The sequence below is a fragment of the Macaca mulatta genome, chromosome 2 (assembly GCF_049350105.2).
Source record: "Macaca mulatta isolate MMU2019108-1 chromosome 2, T2T-MMU8v2.0, whole genome shotgun sequence".
Lineage (NCBI taxonomy): Eukaryota > Metazoa > Chordata > Mammalia > Primates > Cercopithecidae > Macaca > Macaca mulatta.
Genome location: NC_133407.1, coordinates 160,748,144 through 160,771,318, shown reverse-complemented (window position 1 = coordinate 160,771,318; position 23,175 = coordinate 160,748,144). Strand labels below are relative to the sequence as shown.

The 23,175-nt window shown below is 49.8% G+C and overlaps 1 protein-coding gene across 6 annotated transcripts in view; it reads right to left on the bottom strand.

The window, feature by feature from the left end:
* The window catches only part of SEMA5B (semaphorin 5B), a 121,214-nt gene extending 98,427 nt beyond the window's left edge, over window positions 1-22,787 (bottom strand). For 3 of the 6 annotated variants that reach the window (XM_015130007.3, XM_077993800.1, XM_077993801.1), the window contains exon 1: window positions 22,294-22,787. The gene's annotated coding sequence lies outside the window, so the exon portion shown is untranslated. The remainder of the gene's footprint in view (window positions 1-22,293) is intronic. The other 3 variants (XM_077993797.1, XM_077993803.1, XM_015130008.3) reach the window with 2 other exon arrangements.
* Between the last annotated feature and the right edge of the window lie 388 nt (window positions 22,788-23,175).

The window sequence follows — 23,175 nt, the reverse complement described above, 5'->3', positions numbered from 1 at the left end:
GAGTAACTCACAAGTCAGGAGCGTGAAAATGAAGAAAGAGAGAGAAAAGAAGAAATGCCTTTCTTTTCCTGCCGCCCTCAGTCTCCAGGAACTAACAATGCTCCCCAAATAGTGGCCCCCACCACTGATTAGGTAACTTTTTAAAGTCATCCCAGCTCCAATTAGAAAAGGATGTTAGTAAAGCTTTCCCATACCAATTTAAATAAACACTGAACACATTCAACATTTAAACTGAATGGAAATCCCTACTTTAAACAACAGCCTTCTAAAGGGCTTGCTGGTGCTGCACTGAGAGCTGAAATTAGGAATTGGGAGATTTGGAAGCTTGGGGTGGGGTCCTGGGGAGGGGCAAACCCTGTCCCCAACTCTGGGCTGCTTTGGTTTCCTGGAGGAAGAGGTACTCAAGAGGCTGAGAGAGCCAGGATGGCAATTGGGCTTTTTTAAGCCCAGGGAAGCCTTGGTCTTCTGTGTTGAGCAACCGCCAGGCCTGGGAACCCACAGAATCATCCTTACCATTCTCCTCCCATCTATGTTCAGTTCTGCTCCACACACATCCCCTACCACCATCACCCCCGTTCTCAGAACAGAAACACAGCCGTTTAGATGAAAAGGGCAGCTGCTTTGCACCACAAACAAGCCCTCCCACTACAATCCCAGCTGCGTTTTCAGATATTCCAGCCTCTCTTTGCATCCTCGGGTCTAAACTATAATGGAATAATTGGAATAAAATATAAAGCAGAACTTCCCACCCAGAAAAGCATGAGGAATGAGAGGGTGGTAATGTTTAGACATAAAAGAATACTCCCACAATGTTACCCTTGCCCTCTGAACATGGGGCAAATTTGCAAGCCAGTGTACCCTTGGGGACATCCCTGGACCTCCCAACACCTACTCATGCACATGGATCTTGCTCTTGACCCCTTCCTTCTGCCCCACTCAGTGTTAGGGCTGTATCAGGGCTTTGCTCTCAGGAGCTGAGGGTGGACAAGGGCTCACTAGATAGCCCCTGGGACTACCTCTAACATACACAGACCCTGACCCTCCTCTCATTCTCTAGGGTAGATCCCAGGGAGGCCAGAGCCAGGGTAACTTTCTTTGGCCACCTCCTCCCTCACTTGAGAGTTAAGTGATTATCTGCTAAGCACTTCTCAATTGAAACATTGATTCTTCCCCTTATCCATACTGCTATGGTCTGAACATCCCCTTCAAATCTCATGTTGAAACTTAATCCCCTGTAGCAGTATTAGAGGTGGGGCCTTTGAGAGGTGATTGGATCATGAGAGCTCACTCCTTACGAATGGACTAGTTCATTCATGGGTTAATGGGTTATCATGGGAGGGGAACTAGTGGCTCCTTCCAGAAAAGGAAAAGACTTAAGTGAGCACATTTGCATGTTGGCCCCCTTGCCATGTGATACCCTGCACCACCTTGGGATTCTATAGAGTTCCCAACAGCAAGAAGGCCCTCACTAGATGCAGTCCCTCAACCTTGGACATCTTAGCCTCCATAACAGTAAGAAATAGATTCCATTTCTTTATAAGTTACCCAGTTTTATGTATTCTGTTATAAGCAACAGAAAATGAACTAAGACAGATACCAAGTACAGTATAAATCCAATTCCAGTATACTCCAATATAGTATAATTCCAATTCCAGAAATGCCAGGAGGCAGACCAAACTAAGTAAAGACACAGAAAATGTATAAGCCACTGTCAAAGTATAATTTTCAAAATGCTCTCATATATGTATATTTATTTAACTCATTAATGAGGAATGGTAAAGCTGGCTCAAAAGAACTTGAAGAACGGGGTTTGCATGATCAAGAAAGGCATGCAGAAATAAGTCTGTTAGGTCGAGACAGAACTGTCCTACAAGGCAATAACACCATAACTTTTGGAGTTATGTTTTCTACTGGACAGAAATAATTTGCATCTCTACTTGGTAAAAATCACTTGCAACTTATCTGCCTATATGTTAACATCTAGCTTCATGAGGCCTGGCATCTAATCAATAATAAACTGAGAATCGAACACTGTTTTTTCTGTCTCCCCTGCTTAGAATATAAACTCCATGGGGACAGGGTTCTTGTCAATACTTTCCCCTTCCAAAGCGGTGGAAGAGTATTCGGCACCTGTAAGTGTATAGTGGGTATTTGTTAAAGGATTATTTGAAGGCACCCCAGAGTTCGGGGCCCAGGAGAAGAGGCCTTTTGCATCAGGAATGGCTGGATATAGCCCTGATGGGTGGGTGGGATCCGAATGGGAAGGGAGGAGAGTGGAGGCAGAGGAGAGAGTGAGGACGAGGTGTGGAGGAGGGTCAGGAGGAAGCTGGGGAAGGACAGGGTGTTGAAAAGATGTTGTCAACAGTGTCAAATTTGGGAGATTACACAAATGCAGTAGGTAGGGGCTACACATTCAGAAGCCTAGCAGACAAGAAAAAGCATAGACAATCCAGAAGCCAGCTGAGTTAGGTGCAGGTTTTTAGAGAAGGACCACATTGGGCCCATTTGAAGACAGGGGGAGAGAGGTGTGGCCATCCAAGCAGCAGGTAGGTGTCAACCAACAGTGGCAGGGGTTTCCCCTGGGCTCAGGGTTCAGGAGCTGAGGGGCACAGAGGCCTCCAGCTGGAGCTGGGGGGCTGCAGCTTCCCAGGGCTGGGTGTCGACAAAGGACAGCCCGAAGAGCAGTGCCCTGCCCCCCACCACAGGTGCACCTTTGATGTGGCTCAGGCTGCTGGGCAGAGGAAACCCAAGCTTCCCAGCGCAGCCTGCTCCATCAATGCCACCCAGTTTTCAATGAGGCTGCATAAGACACGGACCCGGTGGACCTGTGGCAGGGCAATTGCTTTATGGACAGAGCGGCTGGCAGGAAATCAAGGCTCAGTGTTTCAGCCTGAGATGAAAGGGAGCTTTTACCCAGACTCCTATCAATGCACCCACACTCCCCTCTCCACTCTGTGAAGAGGGGTTCTCAGTGCAGGGAGCGGGGGTTGACACTTCCCTACTTTCTTCTCCATTTCCTCTCTTCCTTCTGGGTAAGCACACACAGTGGGAGTGTCTTTAGGAGAGGGGACTGTGGGTGAGGGAAGGGTCTGTGTTACCTCTGCAGGTTTTAATTATCTAAGCTTCCTCTGTGGGATGAGGGAGGGTCCTGTGAGCACACCAGGGATAAATACAGAGTACAAAATGTGTTCCCCCAAGCTTTGCACATCGCGCCCACCCACCACTGTATTTAAAGATTTACTCCCTCCATTCACATGTATGTGTGTGCGTGTATGTGTGTCTGTGCATGTGTGTGTATGAGAGAGAGTGAGAAAAAAAAAGAGAAAGGAAAAGAAAGACAATGCTATTCCATGGTTGCTCCACGCAGCAGCCAGCCCGTTTCCCTTGCTCCATTTCTAGGCCCTGAGGCTCATCAAGTGACCTTGAAATCCTGCAGGAGTTCAGGACCTCTGGTCCTCACCCTACAGTGGAAATAGAAAAGGATCTTCTTTTTGAGAAGATGCTCTGTCCAGGCTTTGAAAGACAGATGCAGGAGGGGGAAACTGGGATGTTTTATGGCTTTAGCTCTCTCTTTAACCACAACTCAACACACATTTACTGAGGCCTTGGTGCCTGGCTTTGGGCTGGGCAAAGGGACACAAAGACAAATGCTGCTCTGTCCCTGCCCTGGGAAATGAAGTTCATAGCAGGGAGACCACATGGTGATGCAGTACAGGCAGCACCAGGCGCTGAAGGCAAAGGCAGGAAAAGGTGCCTGATTCACGCGGGAGCCCTAAAACATATGCTGACGCCCAAGCTCCCCGCTGGGTGAACTGAGTCCCTCTTTGATGGTGGGGCCTGGAGGACGGGAGGTGGCTGGCTCTGGATGGGTGAGAGGTGGGGAGTGCCTTCGGGAGGTTTGGAACCCCACGGCTCAGGGCCAGGGCCTGACACCCCATAATCCCCCAGCATGTTCACACCAATAGCAGAGGCCATGTGGTAGGACGGGACAGACCATGGAATTTGGAATTGGAAGACAAAGGTTTAAAATTGCCTCTTAGTAGATGTACGACCTTGGTCATACCCTTTCTGGAGAATTTCTTCACCTCTAAAATGGGTATAACAGTACCAAACTCAGAACTTAGTAATTGTAAGAATTAAGTCAGGCAATGCACAGAAGGCATTAGAACAGTGTCTGGCATGGAGTTCAGGAAAGGGAAGTTGTGGCTTCTGGGAGAAGTAAATGAGGATGCAGGTGTCCTTCAACAACAGTGAAGTGGTCCATTAAAAAATGGTTTCAGCTGGACGTGGTGGCTCACGCCTACAATCCCAGCACTTTGGGAGGCTGAGGCAGGCAGATCAAGAGGTCAAGAGATGGAGACCATCCTGGCCAACATGGTGAAACCCCATCTCTACTAAAAATACAAAAACTTAGCTGGGCATGGTGGCACGTGCCTCTAGTCCCAGCTACTCGGGAGGCTGAGGCTGGAGGATCGCTTGAACCCGGGAGGTGAAGGTTGCAGTGACCTGAGATCACGCCACTGCACTCCATCCTGGTGACAGAATGAGTCTCCATCTCAAAAAAAAAAGGGGGGTTTCTCTCAATATCATCATCATTTAGCCCAGAGCAGGTGAAGGTGAATTATCTGGGACCCACCACCCCAAACCTCTACAGCAAATAGCAGGTGTGAATCGGGCTGAACATGTGGACCGACAGTCATGGGCTCTGTCACTGAGGCCAGGACACTCCTGTGAAGATGGGGGCAGACAACCCGTCCTGGGAGCCTATTCTCAAATGCACAGGCCCAAAGGCCATTCTTGAGCACATGGAAGTACAGGAGATGTACAGCAAGCCCCTCCTCTCATGTAACAGTGAAGCCCCTTCCAAAGCTGCCATCTCACGACCCTCACTCTCCCACCTCCATCAGAGCAGCAAAGGAATGGAAAGAGTGTGTCTTGGGGTTGGTGACTTAGCTACCAGAGCCTTGGTTTCCCCATTCATGAGATGAAGGAACAGCTCTTGGGATGGCCCCCTGGGGATTAGGGAGCCTGTGTTTAGAAAACAGAATGCCTGTCATATCGAGCATCCAAGATATGGTCACCCCATTCAGCCTCTGTGTCACACCTGAACCAGGTCAGGACTGTGCAGTTCAGTGTGGGAGACTGTGGGGTAGCCAGGGCTCATCCCAGGCCTCGATTTACCCATATTCCCTGTGCATATGGAAAGATCTGAGACGGAATCTGGGGTTTTGCCCAAGAAGGGGGGAATCCCGAATTCAGGCCCAGCTGGAAGGTGGGGTTTCCCCAGGACAAAAGACTCTGCCCCTGGGCCTCTGTGAAATGAAGCCCTGCCCAGCATACTCATGCACAGAGTCTGCAACCCAAGGTTAATGCCTGCATCCTAGAAGCTCAGAAACAGAGCCCAGGACACATGCTCCTGACAGAGGAACAGGCACTAAGGCTGCTACCCCAGAGAGGCCACAGGAGAGGGACAGCCTGGGAACCAGTACGGGGCTAGAGAGAGGAGGAGGCCAGGGCAATGCTGGCTGAGAAAGCACTTCCTGTGCTGAAGGGTAGAGTGGCTTCCCATCACCTCTCCAGAATAGAGAATGAGCCAGAAACCCCATCTGGGCCTCCCAGCAAAGACAGGGCTTCTGAACAACATCCCTGCAGTGAAACTCTGCGTCCTCGAATTGCTTGACCCTCCTGGTTTCCAATCTCCCTCCAACACCACATGCATTTCCTGGGCTCTGTCTGGCACTGTGCCCCGCAGGAGCCACAGGAGAGGCCCAGTGTCAGGTAGCAAGAACACGCTTTGGCTTCACTGTGGCCTAGGTTCAAATCCTGCCTCTACCTCTATACAGTTGTGAGATGTGAGGCAAGTTTCTTAACCTCTCTGAGGTCTTTTCCTCGTGTGTAAACCGGGGCTCATCTCTCCCTCGGAGGCCTTCATGAGGACTTCAGTGAGAGACTGGCCCGTAGTAAGTCCTTACACATGGAAGTTGTTATTTGAGAATACGATGCAGATCCCATCAGAATCCCTGGAGCTGAAGGCTTTCAACCACCCCTAAGCCTTCTTATGCCTTCTCCCCCATGTTCCCCCAACCCCCACCACCATTTTCCTCTGTGCCCCTGGAGGAGGCCAAGCACCGAACCAGGCCAAGATTCATCCTAGGTTAGGGAGATTTCCCCAGCAGATGACCAGGGCAAAGCCATAGGCATGGCCCCTCCTTCTCTGCCCCACCTAGACCCCAGGTCTGTGTGAAGCCATCCTCACCGGTCCTACCCTTTCAAGGAGAGGCTTTCCTGAAGTGGAAACTGCTGCAGACACTTAGCCCAGTGCGACAATCTCTGAACAATCTTCCCTCCCAGCAGGATTGGGCTGCGAAGTGTCATTAAAGCCACAGGTTAATTAGGTGTGCAGCCATCTTGAATAGAGAAGCACCTCACCTCCTCTCATCAAGCATCCAGAGGTTCAGGGCTGCAGGAGGCAAGAAAGGGACCCACACCACCTTTCCCCCACCTTCTTCCTTCACCCCTCCACCCCAGTCCTAAAGCTCTCCAGCCAGGCCATGCCAGAATTGCCTTCCATCAGCTGTAGTCTAACTGATGACATCCTTTTTTCTACAGATTGATGGAGGGAGTGGAGAGAACAGATCTGGCTGTGACTAGGGCTTCACAGAAGGTGCCTGGAGAGGTGTCCTTAGAGATGCACAGAGCCTTGAGTCCCCTCCTGCCCCCAACGCAACCATGAGGAGGAGACAGTGTAAGGACTGTTTTCAATGCAGGGTCCTGCAGAATGGAGCCAGGGATGGAGGCAATGCAATGGATGAAGGAAAAGCGGGAATGAAAAGAACACACTGGTCAGACACAGGAGAGAGTTGGGAGGCACTGGCCCACATGGCTAGGAAGACTGGGATTGGCTTACTAGTTATCTAATACCTTCCTATCTCAGCCTGGCTCAGTCACTCCAAAATGGGGGTGCTGTGAGGAATTTCATGAGCTAAAACATATACAGCTTTTAAAACAGGCTGCTACAGTGTAAGCTCTCAGGAAACCAGGAAATCCTCACAACACCCGTCCCCTTCTGCAAACTGCTGAGTCCTGGGCTCCAGCTCGCTAGTCCACTCTGCAAAAGGCCTGGTTCGCTTGGTACCTTGAGGTCCCAGGTGCTTTACCAGGTGACCCGCTATACAGAAAGGAACTTGTGTCGTTCAATTCCCATAACAACCCTCTGAAGTAGGCATGATGGCCATTTTACATATGAGGAAACTGAGCCTTAGAGAGGAGAAATAATTTGCCCAAAGTCCACTCTAATAGTAAGTGGCAAAGTAGGTGTTCGACCCAGCTCTGTGTGGCTCCCGGCTTTTCCTCCCACCCCAAGCTGCTTTCCAAGCCCCACTCCTCAGCAGAGTGTCTGAGGCCCTCACATCTAGCTCTTCTCCCTGCTCCCAATCTAGCCAGATTCATGCCCCCCGTCCAGCGTCTGGAGGCACACACCATCTTCACTTATGTGCTTTCCCCACGGAGTCAAAGAGCCAGAATAGGAAGGAGAGAGAGAAGGGCTTCAGGGAAGAGGGGAGCTGGAGGGTAAAGGATGCTGAAGGGGAACGAGGCTGCTGCTCATCAATCTGGGAGGCTTCTCTGGCACGTCCTACAGCTGTCTCCAGCTTGGCTTCTGTCTCCCCCATCAGGGTGCGGTATTCCACAGGAAGGAAATGGTGAGAGGAGCTTTGGGCACAGGAGGGCCAAGCTGGAGGCTGGTGAGAGGCCCGCAGAAACTCCAGCTGCTCTGAATGTGTTCAAGCCACTTGGCCGGGACACACATTCAGCGAACAGGGAACATGCAAATGAGGCTCAGAACAGCTGTAGATTCCTGATCTCATAGGAATCATGATAGGATCCTGGCAAGCACTAGGGCGGCTGGGAGGCCTCCAGTGGACCATGCAGTCAGTCTTCACTTCCACAAAGGGGTCTGAGGTGGGTTTTGCAAACCACAGAGGTCAACTCAATGTGCCTCCTGCAGAGACTCTAAACGAAGGCTAGTGGGCATTTAAGAAGGACAGCTACTCTGGGAGGCCGAGGCGGGCGGATCACGAGGTCAGGAGATCGAGACCATCCTGGCTAACATAGTGAAACCCTGTCGCTACTAAAAAAAATACAAAAACTAGCCGGGCGAGGTGGCGGGCGCCTGTAGTCCCAGCTATTCGGGAGGCTGAGGCAGGAGAATGGCGTAAACCCAGGAGGCGGAACTTGCAGTGAGCTGAGATCCGGCCACTGCACTCCAGCCTGGGCGACAGAGTGAGACTCCGTCTCAAAAAAAAAAAAAAAAAAAGAAGGACAGCTGAGATCACCAGCAGACAGTGTGTGTTTGGTAGAAAAGTCCTGTCAGGCAAAGCGCATCTCCTCCACTGACAGGGTCACCATGGTGGTAGACAAGGGAAATGGAGTTTGCTCATCAACCAGATCTTAAATGAGACATCTGACAAGCTCTTCATGAAATCGTTGTGTATAAGCTAGAGAGGAAGCTGGAAGGCAGTAGCATTAGTGGGACATACAGCTGGTTGTACCCCAAGGGGGCTTAGCAATGGATCCCAGCCACCTGGAGGGAAGTGTCTAGGGGTCATGCTGCAGAGCTCCCACACACACCACCCCATTCAACCTCTTAGCAAATCCTTGGATCAATGTACAAGAAGCACTTGAAGTTGACAGCAGCAGCAGATACATTGGATGACAGAGGCAGGATCCGAAATATCTTCGTCAGGTGGAGAGATTATTTCAAGATAAGATAAATTAGGGAAAAATGTAAAGTCCCAAACGGGAGGTCAAAAAGGTACAGCACTGTTGTAGGATGAATTGTGTCCCCCCAAAAAGCTCACAGGTTGAAGTTTTAACCCCCGGTATGTTGGATTATTGCCTTATTTGGAAATAGGATTGTTGCAGATGTAGTTAGATGAAGTCCAGTGAGAGGGGATCCCAACCCACTATGACTGGAGTCCTTATAAAAAGGGATAATCTGGTGACACACATGCACACAGGGAGAACATGTTGCAAAGATGAAGGCAGAAATTATATTGATGCTTCTATAAAATAAGAAACACCAAAGAATGCCAGCAAACCACTGGAAGCCAGGAGGGAAGCACGGAGCAGATCTGCTGTCATATCCCTCAGAAGGAGCTCTGCCCACACCTTGATCTCAGACTTCTGGCCTCCTGGACTGTAAGACAATAGTTTCTGTTGTTTAAGCCCCTCAGTGTGGGGTGTTTTGTTACAGCTGCCCTAGAAAACTAATTCAAACACAAAGGTAAAATTGGGAAGATGCGGCTGAGTACATTATGTTAAAGAGACTCTGGGGTGCTGGTTGGCTGTAAGCTCAGTAGAAATCAGCAGTGCTGTGTGGCTGCTAAAGACAGCCAGATCAGAGTTGAGGTTATGTTAACAGAAGGTGCACTAGCTGAGTTGATATGGATATGCTGGTCAGGCCTCACCTGGAGGGCCACCTTTGGTCCCTGGTGACCTCAACTGGAGAGAAGTGGGAGATCTTCAAAGTCCTATGCCCAGAGATGAAGAGACAAGCCAGAGGAGGACTGCTGAAGTGAGGAAGAGGTGGGAGGCTCACCAGCTTCCAATGTTTGAAGAGCTGTGGCATAGACGAGGGACGAACAGCCATCCACACCAAGAAGTGATGGAACCCACAGGGAGAGAAACAGACTTCAGAGAAATAAAAGAATGCTATTGGGCAGTGTCGCCCAAAATATCAAATGCGCTATCTCGTGGGGACCTGAGCTCTCTGTCTCTGAGAAACTCAAGACTCCACCTGCTGACCACTCAGTAGAGACTTGTGCCAAAGACTCAGGCAACTTGTAGCTCCAAAGAGGGTCCACTCACATTCCCAGCCTGGCTTGACACCAGCAACTCGAGATTCTTACCTATTTAAAGTTAGAGGCCACCATGCGATGTCTGGGCCTCAAGACTGTCCATCCATGGCTTCAGCAGATTAAACTGTGTGCTGACTCATGGGTCTCAGAAGATCAGGTTTGGTGAGACACAGGTCCACTGGAGGGATGAACCTGCTCATGCTCACAGAATAGGGGTCCCAGGAGGATGAGGGGTGGGAAGGAAAGCTGCCCTGACTCTCCACTGTCCAGGGAGTGACGGAGCTGGCAGCCCAAGCCTTAATTGATCCCTAACTTGAGGGAGCCCCACATTGGTGTGTGCTGTGAGGGGACACAGAGGAACTTACACTCAGACCTCTCTTTGAGGGGCTCAGGGAGAACTCACCGGGAAGACAGTATTCTGCAGGAGAGGCAACTGTGATGCCGGTAAAAAGACGCAGTGATCCCTAAGTATATCTGGGGGATCAGTCCCAGGACCTCCTGCAAATTCTCAAATGCACAAATGTTCAAGTTCCTTACATAAAATGGTGTAGTGTTTGCCTATAACTACACACATCCTCCTGTATACCTTAAATCATCACTTGATTACCTATAACACCTAATACAACGTAAGTACTACGTAAACAGTTGTTATATTGTATTGTTTAGGGAATAATTACAAGAAAAAAGTCTCTGTACATGTTTAGTATAGATACATTTAAAAATTTAATTTAATTTAATTTTTATTTTTTAGAAACAGGATCTCCTTCTGTCACCTAGGCTAGAGTGCAGTGATGCTATCGTAGTTCATTGCAGCCTTGAGCTCCTGGGCTCAAGCAATCCTCCTGCCTCAGCCTCCCAAGTAGCCAGGACTACAGGTGCATAACACCATACCTGGCTAATTTTAAAAAAAACTTTTTTTTTTTTTTTTTGGAGAGATAGGGAGAGCCTTGCTATTGTTCTGGCTAGTCTCATAATCCTGGCCTCAAGTGATTCTCTGGCTTCAGCCTCCCAAAACACTGGGTTTACCAGTGTGAGCCACTGTGCTCAGCCTCAGATACATTTATTTTATATTATATTATATTATTTTATTTTATTTTATTTTATTTTATTTTATTTTATTTTTTTTGAGACATAGTCACTCTGTCGCCCAGGCTGGAGTGCAGTGGCATGATCTCAGCTCACTGCAAGCTCCACCTTCTGGGTTCACGCCATTCTCCTGCCTCAGTCTCCCGAGTAGCTGGGACTACAGGTGCCCACCACCACGCCCGGCTAATTTTTTGTATTTTTAGTGGAGACGGGGTTTCACTGTTAGCCAGGATGGTCTCGATATCCTAACCTTGTGATCCGCCCGCCTCAGCCTCCCAAAGTGCTGGGATTGCAGGCGTGAGTCCCCGCGCCCGGCCCAGATGCATTTTTAAAAAATATTTTCAATCCAAGTTTGGCTGAATCCTCACATGGATTACACAGATACACAGGCTGACTATACTTCCCAGGATTATTAAATAAGCTCATTTAATCCTCCTTTAAACACAGTCCTACCTCATCTTACAGTTAAAAAAAAAAAAAGAAAAAGAAAAGAAAAGGATGCTCAGAAAGGGAAAGGAACTTACACAAAACTCACAACCAAAAAGCAGCCATGCTGGGTTTGAAGCCAAGTATCTGTCTCATTTTCAAACCCACACTCATTCCGAGGTTCTCCAATGCTTCCCTAGTAAAGGGCTGTAGGTTGTGAGTTTCAAATAATCACCACAAGCATCCAGCAACAGAAAGAATGACCTAACGTGGTCCAAAGCAGTGTCTCCAGCTTTAGCATGCAACAGGGTTTTTAACAGCACAGGTTGGCTGGGCACAGTGGCTCACACCTGTAATCCCAACACTTTGGGAGGCCGAGGTGGGCGGTTCACTTGAGGTCAGGAGTTCAAGACCAGCCTGGTCAATATGGTGAAACCCCGTCTCTACTAAAAATAAAAAAATTAGCCAAGCATGGTGGTGGGGGCCTGTAATCCCAGCTACTTGGGAGGCTGAGGCAGGAGAATCATTTGAAACTGGGTGGCGGAGGTTGCAGTGAGCCGAAATTGCACCACTGCACTCCAGCCTGGGTGACAGAGTGAGTGAGACTCCATTATCTCAAAAGAAAAAAAAAAGGTTTTTTTGCTAGGCCCCAGCCCAGCAAAAGGTTGACTGAACCTTTTTAGTGGGTCTGGGGTGCAGCCCAAGAATTGTTGCATTCTTAAGAAGTTCTAGTGGCACTAATGCCACAGGTCAGGGGCTTTACTTTGAGAATCCCAGCTCTAAAGAGATCAGGAAAGGAATTGGTGTTCCAGCCTCAGAGCCGCAAAGACATAGAGGTACACTGGTAGGATGATCACCTGTTCCCAGGGCAGGAGTCCCGCAAAAGCCAGGCAGCAGAACTGCTGGCCAGTGCTGAAACAGAAGCTTACTTCACTAGAGTCCATCTGGTTGGGAAGATGCTCATTCTAGAAAACCTAGGTTCCTGTACTTTTCACTCTGGGCTCTTCTGGTTCTCCCGGGCTGATGAGTATGTTCTTCCATAGGAAGCCCTGCTTCTTCTGTGGTTGACCACAGTCACCCTCAGCGTTTTCTCCCTGTCTTAGCAGAGGAGCTTCTTTCACCAGACCTTTTGCGGCTGGGCTTCCCAACCTCCTCCTGATGCCAGATGCCCTCCACGAAGCACATCTGAGTTGGGCAGGGTCCCCTCTCAAATCCATATTCATAAATGAGCACAGAATGACCAGGAAGAACCCAATCTGGACCCCACATTTCTCTTAGCTCCATTTAAGATGGTGTTGTTCTGCGCCACCCCATCACCTTGCCGGCTCTGATGAAGCCTGTGTGCAGTTGAACCCCTCAGATCTTTTTCTCAGGACCTCAACCAAATCAGGTCTGTCCCCAACCCTCTCATGAACTTGAGTAATTAATTTCTGCAATCTAAATGCAACTTTCCATCTGCTGCTGTTAGATTTCATTTTGTTAGTTGAAACCCAGCATTCCAGTTTGTTGAGATCATTTTTGAATCTTTATTCTGTCTTTTATTGGAGCTGCCTATCATGGCCTTGTCAACAGATTTGATTTTGCTTACTCCAGTTTCATCCAAGTCATGGATAAAAACGCGAAGCTTCATATTCCAGAATCTCACCTTCCACAAACTGTCTTCTCTTTTAAAATCCCTAATTCTAGGATCATAATTCCCCAAGTCAGACTTCCTATAGTCTAAGGGAGGTCTCCCGGTACATGGTTTCTTTCCTTGGCTATTATAAACACCAGGCGCATGTGGTCACTTTCATCTGATCATCCTATCATATCTTGTCACCTCATTCTGGATCACGGTCAGAATTGAATCAGGATAGTTTCAGTTGCCATTTCTTGACCTTCTCAGTCATGACAATGTTACAGAGGCAAGAATGCAAGAATACATCCAATTCTCCACTTTAAGCAGCATCTGGTTTCCAGTAGAAGTCAAACTGCCTATGCCCTGTCATGACTATAGCATGCCTCCCTGACAGCCTTATATTCCACACTGGGAAAGTAGCACCCAAATTCTTCCAACTGGCTGCAGAAGCTGTAATAGGAATACATCATAACTTGGACCTACTCAGCTGCAAGGCATGCTGGAATCTTGACAGCTGGTCAGTGAGGAGCAAGAAATGTTTTCTAGCATGGGTTACCTGGATAAAGGGATGATGAGGACATGACCCAGGAAGTAAAAAGGAAAGGGGGGCGTTGATGAACAGCATCCCAACTCTCCTGCTGTTTGTACTGAGAAATGCCCCTCTTCTACTGGAGAAAGACACAGCATATGTCCATGGGATGCTGAGGGAACATTTCTGAACAACTTGTTGACAACAAGCCAAGAGTTAACATCAAGAAGATTGAGAAAAGCGTATGTGGTAGTTAAATGTGTAGGTTCTGTGTTTAAATCCCAGCTCTACTACTTATTAGCTGTGTGACCTTAGGCAAATAATTTTATTTCTCAAGGTTTCAGTTTTCTTATGAGGAAAGGGGAGATAAAAATAATATGTGGGCTGGGCGCAGTAGCTCATGCTTGTAATTCCAGCATTTTGGGAGGCCAAGGGATGTGGGTCGCTTGAGCCCAGGAGTCTGAGACCAGCCTGGCTAGAAACCCCATCTCTACATGAAACACAAAAGTTAGTCAGTCAGGTATGGTGGTGTGTGCATGTGGTCCCAGCTACGCGGGAGGGAGGCTGAGATGGGAGGATGGTATGAGCACAGGAGGGTGAGGCTGCAGTGAGCTGTGATTGCACCACTGCCCTCTGGCCTGGGTGACAGAGTAAGATCCTGTCTTAAATAAATTAATAAATATTTTTTTAATGTGTACATAAGGCACCTGAGGATTAAAAGAGATAATGCACATAAAAAGTTTACCAGGCTGGTGTATAGTAACAGCTCTATAAACCACAGCTGTTTTTACAGAACACTAGCTGGAAGGCACTGAGTGTTACGGTTCAGGGGCTGGAGGTATGACGATGAAAGGGCTGAGCAGGTAAAAGGAGAAACAAGGATGCTGGAGGTGGGGGCAGGAGAGCCTAGGAGTTCCTACAAAGGGAGAGGCAGCATTCTGTGGAACTGATCTGGAGACAGAGCCTCGGACCAAGGCTAGGTCAAGGGATGCTGACCTCAAATCCGGGAGGGGGAAGCAGTCAGCGCGAAGTCTCAGAGGAGAGCAGTGAAAAATGTCTCTAAAACTCTGAATCCAAAAACTTTTTTTTTTTTTTTTTTTTGAGACGGAGTCTGGCTCTGTCGCCCAGGCTGGAGTGCAGTGGCCGGATCTCAGCTCACTGCAAGCTCCGCCTCCCAGGTTCACGCCATTCTCCTGCCTCAGCCTCGGGAGTAGCTGGGACTACAGGCGCCCGCCACCTCGCCCGGCTAGTTTTTTTTGTATTTTTTAGTAGAGACGGGGTTTCACCGTGTTAGCCAGGATGGTGTCGATTTCCTGGCCTCGTGATCCACCCGTCTCAGCCTCTCAAAGTGCTGGGATTACAGGCTTGAGCCCCCGCGCCCGGCCCCAGAAACTTTTTATTGCTGTAGGAAGTCAGTCAAAAATGGTCTAAATGGTCCATGTGAAAAGGCATCAATATTCCACTTCTAGAAATCTGTTCTGAGGAAATAATCATTGATAGGCACAAAGATTTATGTGCAAGGATGTTCACTGCAGCATTGTTTATAATAGTGAAAAGTGGTTTACAATTTAAATGTCCGATCCTGGGGGTTTGTTAAATAAATTATGGCGCATCCACATGATGGAATACCAGGCAGCCATTATAATGCCCATCTTAGTAGGATACTTAGGAAGGGGGAAATTATCACAATATGCTGTTAAATGAAAAGGCTGGTTACAAAGAGTACAATCACAATTTGGTTACATACCTATCTAGACGAAACACACAAAAATGTTGGATGAATATTCATTACTTTTATAAATGCTTTTTAAGAAAAAAATGACCAAAAAGAAGTAACCAGACAGGAGCTCTCACAATCAGCTTATAATAGAAAGTCATTAAATTCAGAACACAAACAGTAGCTATGATCTGAATGCCAGGAGCTGTAGCTGGTGCCTATTAGAAAGGACCTGGCTGTTTAGAAGGGTTGAGGGCTAAGAGGTTCTGCATGCCATTGGCGTGAGGCCAGGTAGAGCCTAGAAAAGAAGATTTAGGTCAGTGGCTCTCAACCATGGCTGCCTATTTGAAGCTCAAAAAAAATACCAGTGCCCAGGCTCCCCCCAGAGAAATTCTTTCTTAATTAAGGTCTAGGATAGGGCTGTCAAATATATATTTTTTAAAGCTCTGCAGGTGATTTTTACGGAAGTCAGTGAATTACTTGTTGAGCTGGACCAAGCCACTGTTACCTGTATACAGAGGTAGACTTGAGGCTGCTCACCCCACTTCACAGCTGCCTTCTCTCTGGACAGGGCCTAGGCAGGAAAGTGAGGAAAGTCTCACTCTGGAACGTGGAGAGCTGTTGAAAGGGAGCAGGTGCCCCAAGGTACCTGGTCTATGCAGAAACATTACCCTCAGCCTTGGGGACATTAACAGAAGTGCTCCTTAGACCTTGCCTGTTTGGAGCTTTTACCACGAGGACACTGCTCTATACTTAGACTCCTGATGGGACCCAGGGTACCCCTGACGCCAAACACTGAAAGTCCAGGCTCTACAAAAGGGGGAAATCTGCAGGAGCCTGACCCTGCATCAGCCTGAGCTAGTGGGATTTTCCTCTTCTGTCCTGCTTTTGGGCAGAAATACACACCAACCAACAGGGCAATGTGTAAACCTTAAAAGCAGTCTGCTTTGAGTGGATGCGGTCTCTCTCGGAGAGGGCTACTAGTTTCCCCCAGGCGCCTTGAGGGAAGAGAAGCAGAGGGAGCTGGCTGCTAGAAACAAAAGTTTGTATTAAATGATAAGATCTCCCCCAGCTTCTCACTACAGATATAGAGTTACTCAAGGCACTGAAAGAAGGGAAAGAAGAGGCCTGAGTTGGGTGCTTCACACACTGGATCCATCCGTCCCTGAATAATTAAGAGTCAACTGCAGGTCTTTTGTATTCTTAACAGTGGGGCTCTTGGGGGGCCTTTGGGATGATGACTAGGGCAGTAGGGAGGGAGTTTTGGCTCAGGTAGTCCAGTGGGGTTGGCAAATAGGGATGGATCTAAATTGTTACCCTGCAAGCCATTTCCCTAAAGTTGCCTCCAAGGGCGGGCTCATATCAGTGCCGGCAAGGAACGGAACTGTGGATAGAACTGCGGTTAATCAGATGGTCAACCGGTAACACACAGCTTTGGAATGCCTTGCATCTACATTTATATGTGTGTGTATATATACATATACATGTATATTTATATGCACATGTATGCCTCAGTATACAGCAGATTTACCTTCCAAATGATGTTTGGCTCAGGCTGAGGCAAACAGGAAAATGCATTCTCTGAAGATGCAGCGACTGGCAGTCGGTCAGATGGGTTAACAACAGGGGGGCTGGATGGTAACTAGAAACTAGCCTGAGACTCACATTCCCCACAAAGAATCCACAGAAAAGTCAATGAGCCACTCCTGGAAAATCAAGAAGCAACTGTAATATCCATTCAAAACCACTGACTTGAGGGCCAGAAAGGGCTTTAGGATTCTTGTGAACACCTCCCATTCACAGATGAAGAACCCAGTGGTTTAGCAGAGGTGCTCAAGCAGAAAAGCCTCCCTCATTTCTAACCCAGCCTCCCCGCTCCATAACTGAAACCTCGAATTTGATCCTCAGGGGACTGGCAGGACAGATGGTCACCAACCATCCTTCACGTACCAACCTTTCCCATCACAGAAGATGCTGGCCAGAGACATTCCTGGTTCGAATGCAAAGATACTCTGATCATATCGACAAGGCTTCAAATTCAAACGAGTTCCACGTGTAAGTCTGATTAAGTCATCCTTATTAAATGCAGATCAATGAGGACAGTGTCATGGAGGGATTCAGCACACACAGCATTGCCTTTAAAGCTTTCGTGTACTCAGGGAAAGCCCGATGGAATCCTTGTCCCTCTATTTCAAGTCAGAGAGAGTGGAGGAGAATCAGCAGACCAACTGCCAAGAAGAGCTCAAGGTTAAACTCTCCTGACCCCAGTCCCTGTCCCAGAGATCCCTCCTTCTGCTTTCTCTATTGTGCCCAGCAGCAAATTGGACAGAAAACCATCTTCGTTTTTTATTCCGCTTTGAAGCCACCAAGTCGAATAATTTCTCACTGGTGAGTCTCCCACTCAAATCAGGACTGAGAGGCCATCATGCAAGGTTTGGGTTTCATCTCTCATGCTCACTAAAACAGAAGGGAAGGGAAGTGGCATGGCAGAGCCACACAACATTCAGCACCCTCCTGTCCCTTTCCTTTCAAAACTCAACTCTCAGCTGGAACTTCTCCCTGCCATTTTCTAGCATTCAAGCTGGTTATAAAGGAAATTTCTTCAGAAGGAAAGTATTGCAGGAGATCCATCTGAAAGAGAATGGCATTCACGAAGATCCTGTTCCAGATTACCCATTAGAGGATTATCTCCTCAGCTAAGGCAGATGTCATCAAACCAAAAGTCACAAAGAGGGGGATTTGCAAAAGTATAGTACGATGCCAGTGAAAAATCCAGGTGTTGTCCACACATGCTATAAATGAAGGGCTCAATTCTGTCAATTCAATGAAATTCCGTTAGTCAAGGCATTTGCTTTGGCCTCTTGCCATACATTTAAGACCAAGTTAGTTAAGTGTTGTCATAAGTTTAAGGCCAACTTAGTGATGGCTAAACTCAAATGCAAAGATCTGAATGTAAAGAAAACTCATTCATTAGAAGTAACCATTTCCAGCGCGCGCACACACACACACACACACACACACACACACGAAATGAAGACAAGCTAGTGATCAAGGTGACTGAATGAGGCAAAAGTTGGTCCCCAGAATCCACTGTGGTTTAGACGCTTAAGTATAAATAACACTCCCTCCAAGCATTTGTCATCCCCAGAGCTCCAGATGCCCAGATCTCCAGGAGCCTGGCTTTGCCTCTATCTACACCGTAGGTACAAAGTACATGTTTACTTTTGATGAGTGAGGAATCTGAGGCACAGAGAGGGAACTTGAAACTAGGAAACAGCTAAGGTGATGGAATCCTAGCCCTCTGACCCTCCCTCAAAACCCTGGACTCCAAGTCCTTTGGACGACTCCACATTAGCTGTCAGGTCTCCCAGACAAACCCACAGGGGGAAAAACACCACAGTAAATTCCACCACAGATGTTGAGGCAATGCTGATAATTGTGTACTCTTAGTCATGCTGATTTATCCCATCCTGGGAGATCAGAGGCATATGTTGTTTACTGTTGTATCCACAGCTCCTAGAACAGTGCCTGGCACATAGTAGGTGAGTGAATACAGGAGTTTACTGCCACTGATGGTCTCTTCTACCCTGTACCCAGGCAGTGACAAAGCCAACACTAGAAGATCATAGGAAACTTCTGTCTACTGCCAGGGTATAGGTGATGTGGCACCAGAACTCAGCTCTGGGTTCTTTAAGGCAATAGACATAACAAGGTGACATGCACTTCTAATCAGGGATCTTGTCTTTTTGTCCTCTCTGTCTATTCTACCACCTCAGTCATCAATGAAAGTGGTGAACTGGTTGACTGGTAATGAGTTGCTAACTCAGATCATTGGATATAAGAGGGTGACCAAGACTAAGGACAGGAGTGTCATGGTCAGTGTTCAAATAATTGGACCCAATAGCATCTTCTTCCCAAATATATGTACTCCATCCATAAATGTCCATAAACCCCATGATGGTTCCCATTCCTCTTTTTAGATCCCCACTCAGGGATCAGGGCTTTCTGGATGTTCCTTGGAATCTGCAAACATCCAATGTGAGCTTCTAGTCTTATCTCATCTAACCCTATTGCTACATTAGATGAAACAAAAAGTTATGGTTGAATTTTCTCTTTTTTGTAAAGAATAAAATTGGTTTACACCCACTGGATTCCCAGTGGGAAGGGGGACAGGAGATCTGAATCCAGTCTTGGCTCTGCATGTGGAACCTAATATTGATGGATGCGACGTGCTCAGATTTGAGTAAAACAAGATGGCTCCCTCAAGGAACTTATCATTTCACAGAAGAATCTTAATGGGCCCTGAGAATGAGGGTGAGCCAAGGGCCCAACAGGTCAGAGGTAGAACCAGGCCATGAGATATTTCAATCAATCCTCAAGGTATAGGGAGAAAAGATAACATGTACATTCAAGGCAGATGAGCTCACTTCTTAGAATCTTAATTTCTTACTCTATAGATATAAGGGGTCAGGCTACTTAAAGGCTGTTAATTGATTTTCTTAAGACCATTTCACTTGGCCAGTTTGGCTTTGAACTCCCAATTGCCCATAAGCTGGGCCACTCTAATTGCCTGATCAACACATTGTGATCTGCCTGCCCTCTGTAGGCATTTGAATTTGTGCTTCTCCTGACATGGACAATCTCCAGGGCCTCTTCCAGCTTTGAGTCTCAATAAGAAGTGACCAGTGGAGGGTCTTTCAAACAAGCCAGGAAGTTCACCCTAAGACAAGAAAGTTTCTGGGGCTCCTCAGTCCTAATGGGGAGGTAGCAATCTATAGTTTGGAGCTGGCCCTCTCGGCTTCTCTGGTTTTCTAGTCTGGCACTAGAAGTGGTAAAGGAACTTTTTCTCCTCGCTAGTGGGTGTCCTATCTCAGGCCAGAGTCAATAAGCTCAGCTCTCTGGTTGACCTGAGTCATCAAGCTTTCTTTAACCCTTCCTCTCCTAAACCCTTGGGTCATCAGGAACCTTGCTGCCTGTACAGCCACTGCATTTTCCTCTCCATGTTCTCCCTCCCCAAACACGTAGACAAGTGTCTCAGGATCAAACTGGTGAACTTAGTAACCTCTCTAGGCATGGGCTCAGCACTGTACCTCTTTTTATCTACCAGCATTTAGCATGGTGCATTGCACACAGTAGGGGTTTAAACAGTGTTGGACGTCCACAGTGATGATTATGTTCACTACTGTTGGCTTTGGAGGAGGAAGGCTCTGGCATTGGCTGCTTGGAAAAAGAAAAGGGATGGAAGATCTGCCATTCCTTCTCAGACTGGTGGTGATAGGTGTCCACATGGAGAAAAGAGCACCCCCGGAAACCCACACTCACCCACACTCACCTTTCCCAACACAGCACAGCCAGAGGCAGCCCTTCCTTGCGAATGGTCTACTCACACACCCCAAGGTCAGAACAGTTCTCACCACCCCATGAGTGACCAAGTGGCAAGTTTCCCCGTCTCTCCTATATTTTATTTCCTCCTCCGTTGAAAATCTAGACTTGGGGCAAGGTACTGGCTATTTCTTTCCAAGCTGTTTTTAAATCTGCCCCTCTTTTCCTAACTTGTGAGGTCCAGTTGTAAGGTTCAAGTTCCCCTCTTGCCCCTTCCTCAAGGTCATCTGTCCCGGCTTAGAAAAGGTGAGAGGCCACTGCTGATTGTCAAGAAGAGAACAGGCTTAAAGAGATGAGCGGAAGTGGGAAGTGAGGAGCAAGCGGGCAGGGAGGGCTGTGGAGAGAGGCCCCGCGGCCGAAGTGGGTCGCGGTGCCTGAGAAACGTGGAAGGAGGTAGGATTCACTAGGGGCTGAAGGAAAAAGATGGGGCTAGGGCCAGAGAAGGTAGGATCGTGGTGAGATCTAGATACGCAAGCTTCCAAACCCCCAGTCCCAATTCCGTTAGCCAGGAAGGAGTGCACCCCAGGGTAGGCAGCTCTCCCGGCTCCGGCTGCTCCCACCCCGCCCCTCTGCAGAAAGCCTGGGCAGGATCGCAGGGGTGCGGGCAGAATCCAGCGCTCCTCTCTCCTCATCCAGACTCGCGGCCCACTCCCGCCTGGCGCGGTGGGCAGTCGGAACGACCCAAAGACTGGGCTTGGGGTAAGAACGGCGCTGCAGGTGGTCCTCCTCCTTGTTTAAAGTTTGCGGTGGGCAAAGGAGTCGGCTCCGTTGGGCCGGATCCTCTCGAGCCTCGCCTTCTTCCTCCTCCAGTCCCGCGACCACTTCCCTCTCGGCTCCCGCCCCGCGCGGGTCCCCGATCCCCTCTCCCGTCTGCATCCCTCTCTGTGCCCAAGCGCCCCCCGCTCCCTCCCTTCTCGCTGGATCTCCCGCAGGACGTGAGCGGAAAGTGAATGGGCAGCCCCAACCACAAAGACAAATTACCATGAGAAACATAAATCGGGAAATCGCCGCTCGCGTCCCCGCTTCCAGCTGCCGCACCCCTCTCCACCCTCCCAGGGCCCTGATCCACTGCCCCTGGGGCCTGACGGGCAGAGTTCGTGCTCCGCAGGGCAACAGTGTCCTGGAGGGGGGTCTGGGAAGAATCCGGGCGGCGGCTCCGCAGGCGGCGGCGGTGGAGCGGGGATGTCCCTGAGCGGGAGATTTCACACTCCAGGCGGGCCACGCGTTCCCACGCGCCTCGCCGCCCGCACTCTCCCTCCGAGCTGTTTACTAGCCGGCCCTACCTAAGCCTCCATCTCCTCACCTCTGTCCCTCTGTCCCTCTGTCCCTCAGCCTCACTCGTCCGTCTCCTTCTCCAGGCCTGGGTCCCGGGTCCCCATCGCCGCTGCAGCCCCGATGCGCCGACCACAGCCCGGGCAGGGCCCAGTGCAACCGGGACCCAGAGCTGGCGGGCGGCGGGAACGCGGCAGCGCCAAGGGCTCTTAAGCCGAGGTGGCAGCGGGTGGCGCGGAAGCCAGGGGACCCCCTGTCCTCCCGCCCGCAGCCTCACCTACCTGGCTTCAACTTGCCAGAGCCCAGACCCCTACCTCCCTACCCCGATACCCACCCGAGTTGCTGAAGTTTGCAAGTTGCAGCCCCAACCCGCGCAGGGGAAGCGCCCGGGGCTCCCGGGACTCACCTCCCAGCGACGGGTGCAGGTACCCGATTCCCCGCGGCTCCCGACTCCCGGGCGGCGCGGAGCGTCGGGGGCGAACCAGGAGAGCTGGCGGCCCGTCTGGGAATAGGGCGGCCGCGCAGGAAAGGCCTCCAGCTCTCAGCGCTCCAGTGCAGTCCCGACCCCGGCCCGCGCCAGCTGCACTCGGGCTCCCAGCAGCCGCTGAACGCGCTGCCGACCCGCCCGGCTCGGCGGAGCTGGGCTCTGGCACCAACCCCCGCGCTCCAACTAGCTCCCGACCCGGCGCGCGGAGAGAGCAGGGAGGAGGAGACCGCGGGAGCAGAAGGAGGGAGGGGGAGGTGGGGGAGGAGTTGCGAGCGAAAGGAGAGAAGGAGGGGAGCGGCAGCGAAAGAGAGGAGGGGGCTGGAGCGGACCTGCCGCGGCGGGCGCTGCACCCGCCAGCCTCGAGGCGCGCGGAGGAGCGCGAGGGGGCGCCCTGCGGCGCGGCCGCTCGGCCGACTCCCGCCCAGGGCCTGCAGAGTGTGGTTACCAGCCGGGTGGGCTGAAGCCCCTTCCCCGGCGGGCATTCCGGCGGCGAGACCTAGGCCCCCGAGCATTTGCCGCCGTTTGCCACATCCCGCCTTGCAGTGCTCGGTCACCCCATCTCGAATGTTACATCTTCGCGGGGCATCGGCGGGACCTGCCCAACCCAACACTCCGGGCCTGAGGAAGCTCCCCCAAATCCCACTCCGGACTCCCACATTCCCCAGCCCCATCAGTTCGGAACGATCTTCCTGCCTGTGGATTTGAAGGGGAAGGGACCTTGTGTAAAACGTGGGAGAGCCGTTATAACCTGCAGTGGCAGAGAGGGAGGCTAGGCTGCTGGGCTGGGCTGGAAAGCCAGAA